General features: G+C 46.2%; 1 long non-coding RNA gene across 1 annotated transcript in view; it reads left to right on the plus strand.

Annotated features, from left to right (window-relative positions):
- Positions 1–20,000, plus strand: part of LOC123516104 — a 202,420-nt gene that overhangs the window by 97,539 nt on the left and 84,881 nt on the right. Inside the window, exon 3 of the long non-coding RNA XR_006678087.1 lies at positions 14,160–14,353. This is a non-coding gene — a long non-coding RNA (uncharacterized LOC123516104). The remainder of the gene's footprint in view (positions 1–14,159; positions 14,354–20,000) is intronic.

Below are 20,000 nucleotides of genomic sequence, written 5' to 3' on the forward strand. Positions count from 1 at the left end.
CACCACCACCACCACCACCACCACCACCACCACCACCACCACCACCACCACCACTACCACTGCTATTCTTACTGCTACTGCTACTGCTACTACTCTCTCTCTCTCTCTCTCTCTCTCTCTCTCTCTCTCTCTCTCTCTCTCTCTCTCTCTCTCTCTCTCTCTCTCTCTCTCTCTCTCTCTCTCTCTCTCTCTCTCTCTCTCTCTCTCTCTCTCTCTCTCTCTCTCTCTCTCTCTCTCTCTCTCTCTCTCTCTCTCTCTCTCTCACACACACACACACACACACACACACACACACACACACACACACACACCATCTCTTTTCCTGCTCAGTCTCTTACGTTCTGACCTTCGCTGTCTCCCCTACACTTGCTCTAATGTTCTGTCCTCCTTTATAATGGAAGATTGGGCGAGTGATAGTGATCAAAGTTATATTATCTCTCCGAAGGATCAGCAATACTCTGTCTGCCTAGCACATTTTCTTCTGCGCTTGATTCCCAAAGAAAGGAGACAGTCATGACTTCTTCAGCACCGTGTTTAGAGATCGTTTTTGGTCTTTCATTGAGCATATTTTCCGATAACGACACTGACTGGTAGTTTTTGTTTAACGTAACTTACTCCGAGGCATATTGGTTCACCCACAACAAGGAAAAGAGGAGCAATATTCACACAATCTCACCCTATTTTACTTTCTTGTCTGCGTATAGTTTCTCTCTCTCTATCCTCCTTATGCATATATTCAACTCAGGGAGGGATTTGGTTCACTGAAGAGACTAAGAATAATCTCACTTTTTCCCTTATATTTTATACACGCAGACAAGTACCGGAGATATATACTTTACAATACGATCCAATCAGGAGGCGCAGCACGTGGGGTTCGAGTTAAAGGTCACCTGAAGTATTCTTGTGCAAGGATACTGAGTACAAACTTCACTCTTTGAGGCTGTGGGCTATAGAGAGAAATAGTTCTTGATTGGATGTTTGCCCTGGATTCTTTTTCTCTCTCTTTAACTATTTACTGGAAAAGTTCGACGAGAAGAAATAGAGAGGCGTGGCAGGTGAGTGAAAGCTGGCGCTAGAGAGAGAAAAAGATAGAGCCGTACGGACATACAAGCTCAGTTGAAGGGAAGAGAGAAGCAAACTAAGGCAAGGGGAAGCTAGGGTGGTGGGGTTACAGAGGGTGTTGCATTACTACCCTCCTCCTCCCTGTCGCTCCCCTGCTTCCGTGCACGGGTCATCTGGCAGGGTGGACATTTTTGCGAGGGTCTGAGAGGATGCAGGGGGAGGTGCGTGGAGTACTGATATTAGGAGCCAGGACGAGACGTATCAAGTGAGGGGCCCCGCTAATGGATCACCTGAAACAAGAGACGGAAAGGTAGAAAGATAATGAGAGTTATGCGCAGTTAGTTCTTATCTATCTGCTACTTGTCCTGTCTTCCTTATTGAGCCCTTCTTCACCACCACCACCACCACCACCACTACTATTGCTATACTACTACTACTACTACTACTACTACTACTACTACTACTACTACTACTACTACTACTACTACTACTACTACTACTACTACTACTACTGCTGCTGCTGCTGCTGCTGCTGCTGCATCGACCACCACTCGTAAATATACAATGTAGGCATTTATTTTTTATTGCTCTACTGTGCATAGTGTAGTATCTTGCAAACAAAAGTACACCCTGCTACATTCTTTACGTCACGGCCATAACGCTATCAATCCGGAGAACGTCCTAATGTGTATAGATTCACGTTTGTTTCCATCTTGTTTTTGATTCCTTAAGTATCATGCTGTTTTTTTTTTTTTTTTTTGTTCTGCTTTTATCTTTCACTTTTGTGCATCCTTTTACAAGAGTCATCACAACATACCATACAGGCAGATAAACAGGCAAACTGATAGGTGTTCTATTTTCAGTCTACCGAAAACGAGAAGAACATTACAGTTTGGATCTTTTATAGTTGGCATATAAAGTGCGTGTGGTTATTCTGATTCACACTCTTCATTACACTCCTCACACATTCACCTGTAACACTTTATCAATCCTGTACACCTTGAGCTCAGGGCGTCCGCTTCTTACCCTTTCGCAACATTTTCACGCACTGACGTCAATTTCTAGGAATCTGCGGTGCGCTCATTGCTGTACTCGTGATGCAAAATGTATAATACAACCTTCCTGAGATACGGCAGAGTAGTAAACTTGATGAGGTATGCACTCTTCCTTATTTCCTCCACAGAGTTGAGTTTCCGTGCGTGTTTTCCGAAGAGATTATTGCGCATGGAGTGAAAAACGCGACCAACGTAGCTCAGTTCTGCGTAAATCTGTCATATGAGACCGTGTGGTGCACAAAAGAATTTTTTTCTTTTTTTTTTCTTTCTTTTAACGATTCACTCCCAGACTGGATCTGTTCACTGGATGGATGACAACAGGATATCGTTCCCACGCCTGCTTGGGACAGATCGAAAATGGAGGTTTATGAATGAGGTGAGGTGACCTTGATTATAGGAATGCCACTTGTATGTTGAGAGCGCGTGTGATGCTTCCGACTGACCTCCTGACTTATAAAAGCTTACGGATTCTTGTGCAGTTAAGAATACGGAAAGTGTAGCTCATAAACCACACCTGTTACTCATGTAGCTTTTGTCTTTATTACAGGAATTTGACTCGTGTAGAAACCTCAAGATCCGACAGCTCTCCGAACACAGTTTGTTTATACTGCTGGGCATTAATTGGTTCATCACCATTTCTTTCCAAAAACAGTAATCACAACGAAAATGTCGAGAACAGGAAAGTTGCTCTTCATTGCTTCTCTCAGTCCTCTGTTTGATTGAATCTGGGCGCAGCAAGAAGGCTGGAGGGGAACAAAGCACCCAGAATGGGAAGCGTCTTTTGTGTGGCGTGTCCTCAGCCAGTTTAAAGACAGGAGGGAGGCGAAGAAGTGCTAGCCAGAGATGGCATCCAACAGCCGGTGTCCTCTCCTCTCAGCCTGCCACGCCTCATCTGCTTTCTTTCTTATTCTCTTCATAACAGGCTGCCTTTGAGCGCTCCGAGGAGCTCATTTATCAACTTATTTTTATAAAACGGAAGAGTGGGTACTTGAAGGAGAGTTTTGTCTCTCGGCTTTGTTTTTGTTAATCTTATTTTGTGCTCCATGAAGAATGGAACTACTTGTTATTAGCTTAATATCTGTTCAGAGACGTGAAAAGACCACTTTGTTTTTTATCAACAATTTTACCCCGGGAGACAAAAAATATGTAGGCCTAAACACGGGAAGCCGAACAACCTTGAAGCTTTAATGAAAGGTCGGCCATCGCCAGTGATTGGTCGTGACGGGCAGGAAGGAGACTCGTTAGCTGCTAGCAGATCGAAACACCTAACAAGGGATCAGCAGCATAGCAAACTGACATGTGGGAGGCGAAACGTCGCTCTCGTGCGTCAGGCGAGATAATTATTTCATTTCAGGATGCCTGGAAGAGGAAGAAGGCCCTGCAGAACTGGCTCTTATAGGGGGCCAATGAACGCCAATTATCTATATGTATCAGCTATGGGAGGCTGCGGCTGACGGTGGCAGGAGAGGCTGCCAAGAGAGAAGAAGGGGAGGAGGAGGTGCACGGAAGAGGAGTAAGTACAAGATGGAGGCGTGGTGACCGTGATAAGGAGGTAGAACGAGAGAAATGAAGCAAAATGGTAGTAGTTCAAGTGGTGGCGAGGTGAACGAGGTGGAATGACAGGAGAGGTCAGACATTGTTGGCAGTGGCGGTGGCGAGCGAAATAGAGAAAACACTGGATGTATGCAGTGCTTGGTTTTCTGTATTACAAGGAGGGTTCGAGAGGCTGGAAGGAAGCATTTGTTGCCACGCGTGATTTGTGGCATCCCTCCCTCCTACGATAGATACTCCATGAATGCCATGCAACTCTCTCTCTCTCTCTCTCTCTCTCTCTCTCTCTCTCTCTCTCTCTCTCTCTCTCTCTCTCTCTCTCTCTCTCTCTCTCTCTCTCTCTCTCTCTCTCTCTCTCTCTCTCTCTCTCTCTCTCTCTCTCTCTCTCTCTCTCTCTCTCTCTCTCTCTCTCTCTCTCTCTCTCTCTCTCTCTCTCTCTCTCTCTCTCTCTCTCTCTCTCTCTCTCTCTCTCTCTCTCTCTCTCTCTCTCTCTCTCTCTCCCTCTCTCTCTCTCTCTCTCTCTCTCTCTCTCTCTCTCTCTCTCTCTCTCTCTCTCTCTCTCTCTCTCTCTCTCTCTCTCTCTCTCTCTCTCTCTCTCTCTCTCTCTCTCTCTCTCTCTCTCTCTCTCTCTCTCTCTCTCTCTCTCTCTCTCTCTCTCTCTCTCTCTCTCTCTCTCTCTCTCTCTCTCTCTCTCTCTCTCTCTCTCTCTCTCTCTCTCTCTCTCTCTCTCTCTCTCTCTCTCTCTCTCTCTCTCTCTCTCTCTCTCTCTCTCTCTCTCTCTCTCTCTCTCTCTCTCTCTCCCCATATGTATACTAGATAAAAAGCTGGAAACAAGGAAGAAAAACACCCTTTCTCCTCCCCACACTGTATTATCTCAGGAGTTACTGGCAAGAACAATTTGGTGCACCGCAGGAAGCTGAGAGACATAAAATTTCATATAAGATCACCCACTAGACCTCCGGCCGGCTCTTCCTCCTCCACTTCGCACCTTTCCACGCCTGGAAGAAGTGGCACTATTTAAAGACTCCGGCCAGAGTGACAGACCTCTTAGCGCACATCAGAGTGTATAAGGGAAGGGAAATGTATCGATTTTATGCAACTGTCGACCGCAAAGTGAATAGAAGGACAAGTATATAGGGAAGTTAGAAGTATTATATTTTTTTTACAACTACCTATATACTCTACTTCATTTCCACACACACAGACACTGATTTTCATTCATTCCTCTCACCCATTAGTGTCTCATGGTTTTTCTCTGCAGTAATCGGTGGTTGAGTGAATATGAACGCAAGTGATTAGTGTGATGAAGTTCTTACAATCACTCAGATGTTAATCACGTAAGGCACTTTATTTCAATACTTACAGACACTCATATTCATTCAGCTCTCTTCTCTTAACGTCCCCTGTTTATTCTCTGCAGTTGTGGATAGGTGAGTGTATAGGAAGCCAAATAGTTCGTCTGAGACTGTGTCAAGCCTGTTTTTTGCTGCAGCTCATGTACAACACTTCATTTCAACACCCACATAAACTTATATTCATTCAATTATCTCTATATATAGCGTATACCTGCTATCTCTTCCCTTTCCTTTCCTACCTGGCTCTCCATCTCACGCCATTCTCCACAGCACACACTCTTCTCTTTCACTCAAACAGCATTCCAGTTTCTCTCAGATTTGAAGCATCTTGCAGTCCCCCCTTTCTCTCTTTGACCTTCTCCCTCACCAGGCTTCTTTCTGCACCGCCTGCAGCAGTCAGCATCATCTTCTCCAGTGAAGGCAGGCAGTATTTGAGAGCGTATGTGACCAGCTTATAGCCTTTGGTAAATGATGAAAGGAAAATGAGGCATCGTATTTCAGGATTGCTATGAAATGTGTTTCGAAGTGAGGTCAAATAGCAAGGAAAGAAGGAATAAAGGCAGAGAGAGAGAGAGAGAGAGAGAGAGAAAGAGAGAGAGAGAAAGAGGAGGGGGTGGCTGGTTTCAGTATCTGTTGGCACAGAAGTTAGTTATTTTACTAAAGATGTGCCAGAATGTAACTCTCTCTCTCTCTCTCTCTCTCTCTCTCTCTCTCTCTCTCTCTCTCTCGTCCCTTAAGTGCCACCGAAAATCCTTTGTTTTATAGCAGAAACATCATTAGAACGTCTTTGAGTCATGTCAGGTTAGGTAAGGCGTCATATGTGAGCTGCTTCAGTCACCACACTACGTAGATCAGTTAGGAGTGAACCGAGGCACAGAAGAAAGGAGAGCAGAGGCAACCCATCCAACAAGGAAGAGAGGAAGCGAGTCTAGGTCTAGAAGAGGATCGACCAGGAGGAACAAGAGGGTTGGTTCGTCCAGGCTAAGGGGAAGAGATGGGGGAGTGAGAGGGAGGGGAGAGCGGAAGCAACCTGAGAGTGGCATGGCGCGGCTGGCTCCCCAGTAGGCCTATGGTGCCTCGCGTGTTGGACTGGTGGGACGACCCAAGTTTTTCTCCGCTGCGTCTTCACAAAAACCAGTCTGGGTTGGGGCGGGAGTAAGCCTAACATAGAGAGAGAGAGAGAGAGAGAGAGAGAGAGAGAGAGAGAGACAGGTCCATACTATTACCACCACTACTACTACTGCTACTATTACTACTACTACTACTACTACTACTACTACTACTACTACTACTACTACCACCAGTTGTTTTCAACCCATTTTGTGTTTGTCGAAGCGCGGTGTCCTTATTTAATCTGCTATTTAAATCCTTACCTGCCTTTGGTTGAAATAATATTCTGTTCTTGGTCATTTAAATTTGCCGGTCAACTTTTTTTTTCAGTCCCTACCCCCCCTCTCTCTCTCTCTCTCTCTCTCTCTCTCTCTCTCTCTCTCTCTCTCTCTCTCTCTCTCTCTCTCTCTCTCTCTCTCTCTCTTTCCTTCTTCCTCCTTCAGTTTAACCTTCCCTTCCCTTCCCATCCCATCCCATCCCTTCCCATCCCATCCCTTCCCTTCCCTTCCTCACGTCAGTTCCTTGTCTTAAGAGCACGATTTTATCAGGGTGTTCGTTCACTTCTGATTAATGTTACAAGCAATAGCGGTAGCAGCAACACTCGTAGAAGCAGCGGTAGAGATAGTTGTAGTAGTAGTAGTAGTAGTAGTAGTAACACACACACACACACACACACACACACACACACACACACACACACACACACACACACACACACACACACACACACACTTTTTACAGTCTACGTGAAGCAGATAACTGTTGAGAGAGAGAGAGAGAGAGAGAGAGAGAGAGAGAGAGAGAGAGAGAGAGAGAGAGAGAGAGAGAGAGAGAGAGAAATGCTCAGTGGTCCATGAAACCCGAGATGAGCAGCCGAGGAATCAAGAACGAAGATGAGAAATGGAACACGAAATTTTACATGAAAGGGTCTAAGTCGAGATGTCGAGATGGCCCGCAGAGATAGGGCGTTGTGGACCCGGGGAAGGGGAGGCTGGTGTAGAGACGGGGCAGGGCAATGGAGAGTGTGGGTGGGGCCAGTGAGTATGGGGTAGGTTAAGAAGGACTGTATCGGGTGAGTTAAGGAAGGGACTGTGAAAGAGTGAGTGGGAGTGAGTGAGTGAGTGAGTGAGTGAGTGACCAGGGGATTGTGTAAGGTTTGGAGGGGAGTAGTAAGTTTAACAAGTGAATAGGAGAGTTAGGGAGAGTGTTGGACATCTGTGGGAGATAGGAATATAAGGGAAGAATGATCTGAAAGTGAGTGACTAAGTGGATTGGTAAGGGTTCAAAAGTTCAGACTTGGAGAGAAGAAGGTTGAATGAAGAAAGAGTTGAAAGTAATAGTAGTTGTGAGGAAGAGTTGCTGGAGGATGCAGAATAGCTTGAAGCGGGGAATTCTGGCTAGAAAGAGAATGTAGAAAACTGTACTCGATGAACCTGGTCACACAATTTGTGTTGCCGTAGACTTATTGAGAGACTGGCTCCTTGCGGTTGAGTCGGAGGGAAGAGATGTAAGACGAACACTCTTGGGTACGGATAAGATCTGTGGGCATTCCGCTAATGTTAAACAAGGTATAATGTTTGTTAGCTTAAGATAGCCCTTTAGTGTTTGTAAATGACTGTTGCTTCATTTGTCCTTGTACTAATGTATATGGCTATGTTATTGGATCCTCTTGCATGATGTATGTACTGTACATGGCAAGTACCGTAAAGCGTCGCTCATATAACCAAAATCCTTGGGAACAGATATTCTTTTTGTTTATGTCTGTAAGTACGTATGCCTCACAGTCGAGCCTTTTATTACACACTTGACGGACGATTATATACACAAGAATAGTATCCATCAAATAGTACTGCAGCTGGTCGTCTTGGAGAAACACCAGGCACTCACAGCTCTCGACTCGGTAATGGCTGGGAGTGAATCACGTTGTGTGTTCGATGAGGGTCCGCGTTGAGGCCCTCCGCGCTCAAGTTCTCAAGTGATTATAGAAATTATCGGATCAGTTAGATTTTAAAGTGTATCTCTATTTTTGTTGACGATGCTGAATGTTTGTCAAACCATCACTGGAATCATGACATCGTTAAAAAATAATTCCAACTTCTCCCTTGGCCCTTTTAAAAGTAGTTTAGATGACACGTCGAGGTGTTTGAGAATATACCTCAAAGTATCACGTGTTCCCTTCCTTTACCTTCCCATCCCTTGTTGGCTGTTCCCTTCCCTTCACACTCTCCCCTTAGCACTTAACACAAAGCTCATCGACGCTCATCACCGTCCCACTTGAGTTCCTCTCCCTACACTCTCCTATTAATATTTTTCCGTTATTTCTTCATCCACATCCAGGCCATTAAGTCCGTTCCTGTGGCGGAAAACCTGTTTCTGCAATAACACTAACACACAACTTCCGAGGTTACAAGATCAGTGTTCTCATTAGAGGAATGGAAATGATACAGACGTGCAGCGCCTACTGAGCAACACAGGAGAGCTTTCCAAGGGAGTGAGGGAAGAAAAGATAAAAGGAAGGAGAGACAGAAGGAAGGAATGGTTGGTGAAGGTCCGAGTGAGGTAGGAGAGAATGTGTTTCTGTTTGTATGTGTCAGGTGAGGAGGAAGTAAGGTAGGCAGTGAGGAAAGAAGTGACAGGTGTGTGTGTGTGAGAGAGAGAGAGAGAGAGAGAGAGAGAGAGAGAGAGAGAGAGAGAGAGAGAGAGAAAGAGGGGGAGGTTGAGTAAAGCATATAACTTCCTCAGCTGAGTGCACCGGAGTATAAACCTCTCTCTCTCTCTCTCTCTCTCTCTCTCTCTCTCTCTCTCTCTCTCTCTCTCTCCCATGCCTGTCGTTTCATCCCCCCCTCGGTTTTAGTTCATTGTGAGGCGACGCATGTTCCGCACTCATGTTTGTGACAAGTGTGGAATATTGATGTAGTGAAAGTGCAGGTGTGAAGCAGGTGTAAGAGAGGAGACAGTGGTAGTGGCAGCCCTCACTGGTGGCGGTGGTGGTGAGGACCGAAGGAAGAGTTGAGGGAGGTCGTCGAGTGTGCTGGCCTGAGAGAGAGAGAGAGAGAGAGAGAGAGAGAGAGATTTGGGGATGGAGGGGGGAAGAAGTGAGTGGGTGTTGTTGCTGCTCTGAGGAAAGCGATGTGGTGACTTTTATGTAGCAGCAAATGAATATAAATGTTTGGTTGGTAGAGGTGTATGTGTGTGTGTGTGTGTGTGTGTGTGTGTGTGTGTGTGTGTGTGTGTGTGTGTTTGTTTAGTCGTTCTGCATAAAATGTCTATGCTATTTTTTCATCATATTCTCTCTCTCTCTCTCTCTCTCTCTCTCTCTCTCTCTCTCTCTCTCTCTCTCTCTCTCTCTCTCTCTCTCTCTCTCTCTCTTCATCACGGGCCACTGTCAGGAAGGTTGCAAGGATGGCATGGCACTCAGGTTAAGGGGTGCCAAGGGACATGACCCCCTCCCATGACTCCCCAACCTCACCCCCTGCCCCTCCACCATCATGGCAGTAGGCAGTGAGTTGTTGCGATGATGACTACCCCAGACCCTGCCAACCTCCTCCTTCCGCAAACTGCCCCCTCCCTCCTTTGCTCATCCTTCTCTTTCTTTCTTCCTGCTGCTCTTCCTCCTCGTTCTTCTCCTCTTCCTCACCCTTGGCATTTCATATCTTACGAGACGAGAGGGAGAGGGATGGAGGGGAAGGGTAGGGGTAAAATTCTCCAAGGTCAAGGATTCTCTCTCTCTCTCTCTCTCTCTCTCTCTCTCTCTCTCTCTCTCTCTCTCTCTCTCTCTCTCTCTCTCTCTCGTATGGAAGGTCTGTGGAGGGTGTATCTCATGACCAGCGCACTCCGCCAGCCCTGCAGCTGCATATATAAGAATCAGACTGTTAATCAGCGTGGTGCGGTCATAATTACAACAGTATAACTCTGGGCCAATACATCAGGATCTTTTCCCCTGACGCAAGATGGAAAGTGAGCTCATGTTCTTCATAATGAGGACGTGGTGGTAGTAGTGTTCCGTCTCTCATTCCTTCCTCCTTCTCTCATTCCTTCCCGCTGCAGCCTCGGTATAAGGTTCTTTTGTTGTGATGGCTGTTTTTTTTTCTGCATACATTGAAGATTTTGGGTGGAGAGAAGGCAAGTAGTACGTTGTGCTAGTAGTAGTAGTAGTAGTAGTAGTAGTAGTAGTAGTAGTAGTAGTAAGGGTAAATAGAATTTGGGTTGCGTGCAGGAGTGCAGTGTTAGCAGTGAATAGGGAAGATTAGTGTGGTAATGATAGTAGTAGTAGTAGTAGTAGTAGTGGTGGTGGTGGTAGTAGTAGTAGTAGTGGAGTGGAGTGAGAGAAGAAGGAAGGTGTTTGTGTTTGTTGTTGGGTGGTGGTGGTGGTGGTGGTGGTGGTGGTGGTGGTGGTGGTGGTGGTGGTGGTGGTGGTGGTGGTGGTGGTGGTGGTGGTGGTGGTGGTGGTGGTTGTTGTGACGCAACGGTTGTGGTGGTGGTGGTGGTGGTGGTGGTGGTGGTGGTGGTGGTGGTGGTGGTGGCAGTGGTGGTGGTGGTGGTGGTGATGACTGGTGGTGGTAATGGTGGTAACAGTGGTGGTGGTGCTAGTGGTGGTGGTGGTGGTGGTGGTGGTGGTGGTGGTGGTGGTGGTGGTGGTGGTGGTGGTTGTTGTAACACTAACGGTTGTAGCAGCAGTAGTAGCAGCAGCAGCAGTGGTAGTGGTGGTAGTAGTAGCAGCAGCAGTAGTAGTAGTAGTAGTAACTAGTAGTAGTAATAGTAGTAACAGTAGTAGTAGTACTAGTAGTAGTAGTAATAGTAATAGTATAGTAGTAGCAGCAATAGTAGTAGTAACAGTTGGAGTCACAGCAATAGCAGTAGTAGTGAGCAGTAGTAAAAAGAGTGCAGTGACCCTGAGCACACCGGCAGATTGGAGGGTGTGAAGGTCGTCTGCTGGTCGTGTCTTGAAGAGTAAACAAACAGTAGTGTCGTAGTAGCTGAAGTTGTAGTCGTTGATGTTGCTGCTGCTGCTGGTAGTGGTATGGTTATTTTGGTCTTTAGTGTGCTGAAAATCCTATTATATTAGTTGTAGCAGCCTCAGCAGAATCACAAGCAGCATTAATAGGAGTGGTTTTAGTATTAGTGGTAGCAGAAGTGGTAACAGACGAAGTAGCACTTTTTCGTTCTAATCCATGAAGATATTTTTTTAACTGCAAAAAAAGAAGACACCAATAACTTCAAGGGAATAAAAAAGAAGGTAAACATATACAATTCATGTTAATGCGCCAACCAACCATGGCAGAGCAACACACATTCACTACCATGACCTGCCCGACCCGGACCTACATTCTCACACACGCACTCATACACAACTACACAACCTCTTGCACACACCGGATGATATTTTTACAATCGTGTTAGCACTTGCATCATCGCCACCATTGGCCAATGCTGCCCTACTAATGACGCCGTGCTTACCTCTCAACTGCCAATTACGTCGACAATGAACGCTGATTTACACGCGCTATTATTACTCTGCAAACGATAACTTGTATATGAACATTAATGGAAGTAAATGTTCAACTTGCCAACGGGGATGGTAAAGAGTTCATTCAGGGATACTCCTCAGCTGACGCGTTGCAGAAGAGGAATAAGAATAAGAAAAAAAGAAAAGAAAAAAAGGAGTTGGCGGATGAGAGAGAGAGAGAGAGAGAGAGAGAGAGACGAGGAGGAGGAGGAGGAGGAGGAGCAGCATCAGCACATGACTCACACATATCATTTAACTAGCAAGGGTCTTTATCTTCAGTTAAGTGTTAGATGAATGAGGAGATAGACACTATTAAGTATTGTAGATACGTGAAGCTGCTTATGGGAATGCGTCAAAATCTTTTTAGCTCTCTCTCTCTCTCTCTCTCTCTCTCTCTCTCTCTCTCTCTCTCTCTCTCTCTCTCTCTCTCTCTCTCTCTCATAATTATGTTCTGTCGTGAATTTGATTTTCTATTTCCGTTTCCAAGTATTTCTGGTGTGTGTGTGTGTGTGTGTGTGTGTGTGTGTGTGTGTGTGTGTGTGTGTGTGTGTGTGTGTGTGTGTGTGTGTGTGTGTGTAAAAACAAAAAACCCACATTGTTGATTCACATTTGTGGAATTTTTCTCAATTTCTCTCCTGAATTTCCTTGCATCCATTCACATGAAGCAATAAAAAGCAACATTGACTGGACGAATGTCCTGTGCTTGAGTCTCGGGGGACAGCCGCTGTGTGGGTATCGGCAATAAGTCGCCAGGAATCACCTCAGAGCGTCAAAAGTACCGTTGCCTGCCGCAATTTCACCTGTTCTTACTGTTTCACCTGCAAGTTATCTGAAATGAGAGCAAAGTGCGTCAGGAAGCGAGGAAATTCTTCACGGATCTCACTTTTTTTTTTTTTTTTTTTTTTTTGCTTTCTTGACGTGGCATGTGTAGTGGATGTGTTTTGTGTAATGTAACTTGTGTACTGGAAGGATTGGAGGGTGTGGTGCTTGGGGGAAAACCAGAAGAGGCGGAGGTGCAGGCGTGAGGCATAATAGATGGGGCTGCTCAGGTGCCGGGTGTGTTTAGGGCGGAGTGGAATGAGGCAAGCGGGCTGTAAGTAGTGATGATGGGAAAAAAAGAAATCCATCGTTTGGCAAGTCATTGCTTCAACCGGAATGGAAAGAAAGTAAGAAAGCATTCACCTTGTTACTGCGTCGTAAGTTTATCATCAGACCAAGTTCACCGGTTTTGTATTTCAGAGAGAGTTCAAAGAGATGGGTAAATTCCTTTGCATGTGGGATTGATACACTTTATGTGGAGGGACTTTTTGAGGAAATACTACATCTAATAAGATGACTTGGAAGGAATGTAATATATTTAGCGAAGCGTTTGCTCAGTGATTTTTAACATTCCTGTGTGTGTGTGTGTGTGTGTGTGTGTGTGTGTGTGTGTGTGTGTGTGTGTGTGTGTGTGTGTGTGTGTGTGTGCGTGCGTGCGTGCGTGCGTGCGTGCGTGCGTGCGTGCGTGTGAACGCGCGCTCTCGGTTTGTCTGCTCTTCAGGAAGACCTTTTGGACTTGCTGAAATCTTGCCATTGATTATCGGGGTCAATTATAGAGAGTGAACACCTGGGGCAAGTAATGGATACCTTGGTTTAGCGTCAATCAGTCCACGCCACCGGTGATGGACGGGAAGGGGTTTTGAGGAATGAGCGACGACCCGACCAAGTGATGGGCGGCTGCAGGGGAAGGAATAGGCAGTAGGGATGAGGGTCGGGTGAGAGCTGTGAGAAACGAGCGGTTGTGGGGGTGAGGGATGGGGGATGGAGGTGTGGGATGGGTGGCAGGTGCGAGGAATGGGCAGCAGGGGTGAAGAATGTGTGGCATGGGTGGGTGAAGTGAGAAATGTGGTGGTGTTAGAGGAGTGGAATTCGTTTGACTTGGATGTGATGTCTGTGCGAAGGGGAATGGGTAGGGAGGGGAGTGCTGTGATGGGTCTCGTGGTATCTGCTGGCCGGTTCTCCTCTTCTCTCTCTCTCCCCCCTCCCTCACGCCACCCCAATCACACCCCGTCCCCCCAGCCTCGGGTCACTCTGCCCAGGGTGACACTGGCTGCTATTTGAGGACATTAAGCTTAAGATGCGCAGTTTATTAAATTACAGGGTGAAGATGAGAGTCATGAGTGGCCCAAACACATCGCCGTGAAGTGCTCTGCGTGGGGAATGGGATGGGGCGGGAAGGATGGGTGGGGGGTGATAAGGCAAGGCATAGAGGTGAGACGAGGCAGGATATGGACGGGAGGAGCTTGTATGGGAAAGGTGCGATAGTAAAAACTGAATATAAAATCAAGGAAACGATAGGAAAGAGAATATTTACAGATGTCCATACAGATGCATATTAGACATTTCAGGAGGCATTTACTTTTGGAGGCAGGAATGTAACACATGTATTTAGGCTGTGAGTCAGGGAGCAGCGATTGGTGTAAGTGTTGTGAGTATGAGTGTGGATGAGTGTCAGGTGTTAGCATGACTTCTTCCTTGCAGTGAGCGGCCTGCACGTGCTGGTGATCGTCCTGGCGGCCGTGCTGGTGACGGCCCTGCTGTCTTGCGTGTTGGGCCACTCTAAGATGGGCGCCAGGCTCTGGTCCCATCGACGGTCCGCCCGCGCCGCCCACACAACCCCCGCCTCTCGCCACACCCACACCACCATCATCACGCCCACCACCTTCACACATTCGGTAAGTGGATTAAACTTACTTCGGCATAGCCTTAGTGTTTTCATTATTACTCATTGAGGGGAAAGATCATATGAAATCTTAAAATGTAAGTTTCCTCTTATCAGAAGAAAGCAGTTATGTAACTGTCCTAACATCGCGTAACTAAATATCGATCTAAGATTAACAAACAATTACGTTACTAGGTAATGTTAATATCTATTAATGTCTAAACTTGGCCTGACTCGAATCATGTTAATAATGACGCTATAAAAAGTGCCTCTTCGCCTGGCATCAACGAGGCAGTGCCATGCCTCAGCTTTGGCCCAGGAATCAAGTCGTGTAAAGTGGCAGAGTCCAGTGAGGAAAGTGAATATAGAGGACTAATGGAATAATATAATGCTGAGCTTCAAATATTGACTCATCCTCATCACCCTTTACGACGCGTGAAGGCGAGGTGTGTGAGAATGAGGCCGGTGCTGGACGTCTGTGTGCGTCAGCAATTATAAACCAATACTGTTGAAAATGAACTCGTTGGCCACCCGCATGTGAGCTGCCTCGCTGTGAGCACCACCAACCAATCACAGGCGAGCGGGAGCCACCCACGGGCCAGGGACCAGGTATTGGAGGAAGGATGGAGGCTCAGGGTGTCGAGCCGTGAGTGAAACCTCGACTGAATTGCTCGAACACTTTATTTGACTCAACCAAGTGTTTATGCTTTCGTATCCGTTTTGTGTTCTCATTCCGGTGAGAATTTTCAGGCAGTATTTCGAGGCGTGTCTGTAGCGATGCCTGATTTTTTTGCCGTAAATTTGAAGCACCATAATTTTCCGCCACACTACTCAAAAGTGAATCACTAGTTAGCGAGCATCCACCAATAGGAGAGGTGTCATGAGCAGCCAATGAACGTGCCCCACCCGGTCCGACTCCCTGATGCTGGTTCCTCACTCGGCAGTCACTCTCCAGCAGACGAGACACAGAGACGGGATCGTGTACGTCTGCGTGTGTGCATACGTGTGTACGTGTATGTGTGTGCGTGTGTGTTACCATCGTGCTTCATCTTATGCTAACTCCTCACTGGCGCTGAGGTGCGAGTGTTTATGTATGTGCCTCCACCACCACCACCACCATCACGGCCATCATCGTCAACACCAACACAGGGAAAGGAAAGGAGGAGAAAGCATGAGGTGTTCATATCTACCAGCCATCAAATGTTGATGGAAAGACACATACAAGCAAAGAACGAGTAAACAACAGCACCGTACAAGCCAGAACGAGGTGAGGACATGCACTAAGCCCAGCGCAAAAGAAACAAGCACACAAGACAAGCAGCAGCAGAAAGAGGAGGAAGAGGAGGATCACCAAACACGAAGGCAAGCAGACACGCTCCCACACACGGCCGGAGCGGAGACAAGAATTTATAGGCAGAACCGGCGATCAGCGCGGCCCTTGTTAGGCGAAGGAGAGAGGAACACGAGAAGACGAGAGGACGGAAGGTAACTTTATTTTCTTTACCGAACTGCACCAACCAAATTACACGATTTTTTTTCCTCTCTCTCTCTCTCTCTCTCTCTCTCTCTCTCTCTCTCTCTCTCTCTCTCTCTCTCTCTCTCATTCATTTTGTTACGTTCCTGTTTCTTTTGAATATGAAAAGTGGCATATATATATATATATATATATATATATATATATATATATATATATATATATATATATATAATTTTTTTTTCTGTTGAGGCCCTATCTTTGCGTAAATAGATTATTTCTTATTGTTTGTTCCCAGACATTTTTATCACACATCCTGGTGACCTTTACACGAGGTATTCCGGAGTGACGGAAATGTACGTCTCCCACGCCGCCAACTTATTTCCATTCGTGCATACTAATGAACCTATGAACCTCACGTGAGTGTCCTGATAGCTACTAAGAAATATTTCTACTGATAAGTTGACGGTTTTAGCGATAGTTATGGTTATGGTTGTAGTAGTAGTAGTAATCGTTGTTGTTATTAGGAACTGTCAACAAAACCTCAAGATTCCAAAGTGATTACCCATCATTTTTTATGGGGTTATTTTTTCTTTTTGTCTCTTACCAGACTCGTTCCCATACCTACACACACACACACACACACACACACACACACACACACACACACACACACACACACACACACACACACACACACCACATTGCAGTGACTCCACGTGACACATTAATTGACAGGATGCCACATGATGCAACACATGACGCCACGTGACAGGCGATATATGACACCTCCACTTGAGTCCCGCATGTCTCAGACACACACACACACACACACACACACACACACACACACACACACACACACACACACACACACATTTGTACCGCGTCCATTATCGTTTCGTGACTCAACGTAATTATTCATACACACAAAAACAGTGAGTAAAGATGAGTAAGATATAATTAGGGGGGAACAGTATAAAAAAATGAATAAGAAAAGTTGATAAAAACGCAGAATGTTATGGTGGTGTAGAAAGGAGAAGAAATAAGTGATAGGTGGAAGAGAAAGAGAAGTAAGAGTGTAAGAATCAGAGAAAGGGATGGAGGTAAGAGATGGGAAAGGAAAGGAAAGAAAAGGAAGGGAAGATAATGCATGAATGAAGGGACAGACCTGAGAAATGGCATGGAAGGGTGAAAGGAAGATGATAGTGGAATGTGAGCGGGTGAAATTCGGAAGGTGGTGAAGGGACAGAGAGAAAGGTGAAGGATGTTAGGACTCTCAGAGGCGCAGTGTTGGGAATGTTGCCGCTGCCACCACTGCCACCACCTCCCACCAAACCACCATTCCACTGCTCACCACCATCATAATTACCGCGTACCACCTCACCACCAATTAAAATGTTTTTTTTAAACACCATTGGCATAGTAATACTGTCAACCTTCAATGCTAAACATAACATCTTTTCTCCCTCACCACCACCACCACCATCCTCACCCCAAACTAGCAGCACCTTCACTATCACAGGTGCTAGCGTAAAGTGGAAGGATATCATTGAGAGAGAGAGAGAGAGAGAGAGAGAGAGAGAGAGAGAGAGAGAGAGAGAGAGAGAGAGAGAGTGTGTGTGTGTGTGTGTGTGTGTGTGTGTGTGTGTGTCAAATATTCTCATAAACCTGCCTTGTTTGCTTATCCATCAACCCCACCACCCATACCTCTCCCTCTCTACAACCTACAACCCTTTATTTCCTTACAGTCCGCACTCCCACCACCCTTTCGCCACCCGCCGCACTCCCACCCCTTCCCACCTGCTACTACCTTGCCCCCGCTGGTAGAGGTCGCTGTCAAGGTCCCTCAATCCAGTGTCTGTCAATTAGCTCCCTCTCGTATGTCCAAATACACATTGCCTTGCTAAACACGTGGAATCTCTTGATCCAGAAGTAGGAAAGAGACGGGGAGATGTGAATCAATTATATATCTTGATGTACATGGTAAATGGATTGAGAATAGGAATGTAATTGAAAAATGTGTTTATTTCTATGGATATAAGTTTGTTCCAGTGTTTAAGGGAAAGGGTAGATAACATAAATATATTATTCATATAGGATTGAAGGATAAGAGTCTATTGGATAGAAAAATATACAAAACATGTATAGAAGTAATGAGTATTGTGCATTAAGCAACGTTGTTTTTGCAGTGGTAGTGGTAGTGGTGATGGTGATGTGGGGGTTGTGGTGGAGAGGGTCACTGGAAAAGGTGGTGGTGTCGAAGGAATAAATTCGTTTAAAGCTCACCTTTCTAGGCATTAACAGTTAACAGCGAGCAAAGGTGCAACCGGAAGGCGAGGTCACACAGAAAATTCCTTTATTGAAAACTTTTCAACAAGAAACAAAAAATGAGAATACTTCGAAAAGATGTAGAGAGTAATTCATTTCCGGAAAGGATAGTCTCTTAAAGGAGAGAAGGACGGATGTTGGCTGGAGAGAGTTGACCAAACTGGGACACTCGACACTCGACATGCAGGTTGACCAGTCAAGTGGATCGAACAGTCGTAACTCTCAGTACGACTGGCAGACCGAGGAACAGAGTTAGAAATGTGCAAATGTATCGATCTTGTCCATCTGAGATTGTATTTATATACTAGTTTGTTTTTCTTTACTTATTGATTTTATTGACAGGTGGATAGACAGCTAGGTATATCATCCCACGGTACTCCATTGTCAAGGAATGTTTAGCCGGGATAGCACCAGACGATGTATAGGCGTCGTGTGTCGAAAGCCACACCGCCGACACACTTCCTGTCTACAACAAGTTTTAGGCGCCGTTCGGCAATAGACACTCGAGAGGCCGAGGACCTGATGGCTAAGTCCTCAGTGAAGCGGGACACGCCACGCCTCGGGGCACTGGTAGCGAAATGATGCCACGCCTGCGACGCGTTTACAACAGACAGACAGAGAGAGAGAGAGAGAGAGAGAGAGAGAGAGAGAGAGAAATTAATGACTTGCATGAACGTGAAAATTAAATTATAATTTTCATTAAATAATGGAATAGCTTATTGTAGCCTATTTTGCTGTAAGTTTCAAATTAGGTTTTCATCACGTATGCTATTAAACAAATTTTAACTGCGCTTCTATTAACTTTTATTTTGTTCAGCCACACACTTGTTTCCTAGCGCGTGACACACCCTTGAGGGCAGTGTGACGCAGTAAGCCTCCGCGTCATAGTACCCGGCGGGTCTTGCTTTACACGCCGCGACCGAAACAAGTCAGCAAGTTGCCGTCTTTATTTATTATTTTTTTTCATGCTCGTCTCTGAGTTGTTGTTTCTCTGTGTAATCTTACGGTGCTAAAGTACGATGGTTCGGCAAACTTAGCTTGAAGGGCTCCTATGGGGTGCCAAGACCTACCTCGCGCGGCATGCAGGGCCATACCGCTGGTGCCAGGCCCTCACACAACAGCCATAGTGCCAGACTCGACGTGTTGCCAAGCAGTAGCGTAAGGCAAAGTTCAGATACACATCCATCCTCTAACACACACACACACACACACACACACACACAGAAAGAGAGAGAGAGAGAGAGAGAGAGAGAGAGAGAGAGAGAGAGAGAGAGAGAGAGAGAGAGAGAGAGAGAGAGAGAGAGAGAGAGAGAGAGAGAGAGAAAACCTAGTACACCTCTGTCTGCTGCCTTGCACACACTCACATACCCAAACATAAACACACTCGTACGCCAACATAAAGTCATACGTTCATAAGGACACCCGCGCACTGTAGCAGACACACCAACGCCTTAGCACATCAGCACCACCACCATGCCGCCACCGACATTGCCCCACCAAGTGTTGCAGGCACGTTCACTTCTTGAGTGCAGGGTTAGAGCTGCTTCGCTTATGCAAACACAACAGGAGCCGCATCGATAACGTCCGCTGGTGCATTGCTCGCGGCGCACATACGTACCAGCCATGGAAAAAAGAGAGAGAGAGAGAGAGAGAGAGAGAGCGGATTGTTTTCAGTGCATTATACACAGACATGTTTTGCTGGGCACAGGCTAGCTGCAGGGCCCTCCACTACCTCCCCTTCTCACTCCACTTCCCCACTCACACGCTCCCCTCCTCGCCTCCCATCAAGGGGTGACTCACCTGACGAGGATAATCAAAGGTATGTGCTGCCGTCTCACGCACCACACACCGCGGC

The sequence above is a fragment of the Portunus trituberculatus genome, chromosome 40 (genome assembly GCF_017591435.1).
Source record: "Portunus trituberculatus isolate SZX2019 chromosome 40, ASM1759143v1, whole genome shotgun sequence".
Lineage (NCBI taxonomy): Eukaryota > Metazoa > Arthropoda > Malacostraca > Decapoda > Portunidae > Portunus > Portunus trituberculatus.